Source organism: Octodon degus, unplaced genomic scaffold (genome assembly GCF_000260255.1).
Source record: "Octodon degus isolate 3935 unplaced genomic scaffold, OctDeg1.0 scaffold00111, whole genome shotgun sequence".
NCBI lineage: Eukaryota > Metazoa > Chordata > Mammalia > Rodentia > Octodontidae > Octodon > Octodon degus.
In genome coordinates, this window is record NW_004524687.1 from 5502925 (window position 1) to 5505518 (window position 2594).

Genomic DNA, 2594 nt, shown 5'->3' on the forward strand with positions numbered 1-2594 from the left:
GTATTAATATAAGTAAAATTTTAAGCAACTCAAACTTGCAAAGAAACACTTTTAACCTAAAAACAAAGACATGAGATAACAGAACCTTGGGAGGTTGGATACTGGTCTTGTTTATTACGTTTAGACCAATCTGAGGGCCTACGCTCTCTCCCTTCCTCCAGCCTCAGAATCTGAAGAGCTGTAACCCCATGCCACCCTCCTACAGGGAAGCTTACTGTCAACTTCATCATAAACTGGACACAAAGAGGGTAAAAGCATAGCAGAGGCAACGAGAGATTTTGGATTTAGTCAGTTAGCCATCTGTTTTTGTATGGCCCACAGACTTACAATGTTGCTTTTTATTTTTTTCTTTGGGTTGTTGTTTTATCATTTTAAATGACTGGGAAATTTCAAAGCAAACTCTTTCAAGGCACAGTGCAGTCTTAGGAAGATCACATTTCAGCATCAGAATGCAGACACAGCTATGCACTACCCACTATCCGTGGCCGCCTTGGCACAGGGGCAGGGTCAAGAAGTTCAGCAGACCACAGGCCCACCATCAGCACACTTGTTCTCTGGACCTTCATAGATGAGGCTTGCTGATGTCCTGTAGGAGAAAAAGGGATGAGAAGCCAAGAGCCTGAGAAGTGAAGGTAAGAGGGGCCAGTCCAGAGGGAAGTTGCAGTTCTCATGGTGGGAAGGTGTAAGCAATAGCTCAGAATGTGGTGATGAACTGAGAAATCCACTCATCATTTTCCCTATGGAACACAGCACACCATTTAACTCTAAATTAGAGGATGAATTGAACACTCCTAGGAAGTCTTACACAAGGACTGAAGCAGCAGACTTTGTTATAGACTGCACCTTCCCTAAAAGGGTAGTATGTCTATGTTTGCATTTAGAAGAAAGGAGTGACTATGTGGACAGGACTGCACACAGGGACACTGCCTTTGATGCTATGTGCTCCTACAGTACTTAAAGGTTGTTGAAGCACTTTAGTAATTTTGGAAAACAATAGAAGAAAAGACATTAAAAAATATCACTATCAGAGGATTACAGCATGATTTTTGTGGTCTCAAAAATGGGAATCACAAGGGCTGGCAAGATAGCACAGCAGGTTGTGTATGGTTAGATTTTTGGACTGTGTAAACATAAGAAGTATATAATTATTTATGCCTACTTTTTAAAATATATTCTAATTTTTAAATGTTTTTTCATCATATTCTATAGGGACTTAAAGTTCAACATATCAATACTTGATGAAAAATACCTGTTCCATGTTATGCCTAAGATGTTTGATATTCATACAAATAGTGAGGTTGAGCTTAACAATTGTATGGTAATAACAATGAGCTTATCTTCTGGATGGTTAACATCCTAAGTTTACAGACCAAAATTAGAGGAAAGGGAGGGCCACAAGGAAAGCCAACATTTTGGCCCTAGTCTTCTAAGGTCAATTAAGACTCAGGACATATGAGAACTTGTACTGTAACATCATCTAACTCGGCAGTGTCCCAAATTTTCTGATCAAGGAGATTATGGGGCCAAAGAGGAAAGTGATCGATGATGTAGAGTGTGCATAAAGAGAGTCACATGGAGAGAAAACACTCACTCAGGCTTTCACAGAGAGCATATTGGCCAAGCAATGGCCGTGACTCAACCACATGGCTGACACTGACAAAGGTTCTACAACCTGAGGTACAGGATCTCAGGAAAATTCCTGAGGGGATTTCACTGACCTTATCAGACCCTAAAGTTATAACTCTTGTTGCATAGGTCCTGCTTTACTTTGGTCTTAACCATCCAACAGAAAAGTATAAAAACGAAGTATAAGAAGTAAAGCCATGGTGCTATGTTGAGCTGTAGGGGACTCAGGTCAACAATTTCTGACATTGCTAGTGAAGCAGAAGACCCAATACTATTATGGACTACTGAACTCTTTTAGAATATTTTGCTGAGTTTACACACCTATAATATTTAAATGATGGAACTTAACAAAAAAGGGGATACAGATGAATGTCCATTTTGTATCTGTGTATTCAAAGTGCTTAGGATAGATATATAGTTACATTCTCTTAATGAATAGAGGGATTTGTTCTAATGGTGTTTGCAAATAGGATATCAAGTCCACATCTTGTACAGCAATTAGCCACTAGGAAAAATGTATGCAATGTGTTAATTATTGAAACTGTCCTACCAATTTGGTTTGAAACTGTCTCATTGCCACTTGTTTCTCAATAAAATTATGGAAAAATAATCAGAAAATTAAAAAAAAAAAAGATAGCACAGCAGACTAAGCACCTGGTTTGGCAAGTGCAAGGACCAGGGTTTAATCCCTGGTTCCACAACCTGCACCAGCCCCACCCTCAGGGCACACTGAGCTGGTGACTGAGTCTGGGTGTGGAGGCACATGCCTGTAATCCCAGTGCTGAGAAGGCTGAAAACTGGAGGATCACTACGAGTCTAAGCTGCTTAGTGAGACGCTATACCAAATATATAACTTGGGGGAAAAAAGATGGAAATCACAGAGAAAAAGGAGCCAGCAAAACTTTAGAAGGGTGTGACATTTGCAATAAGCTTTTGAGGATCATTAAGACCTGGCAGGATGAAGAAGA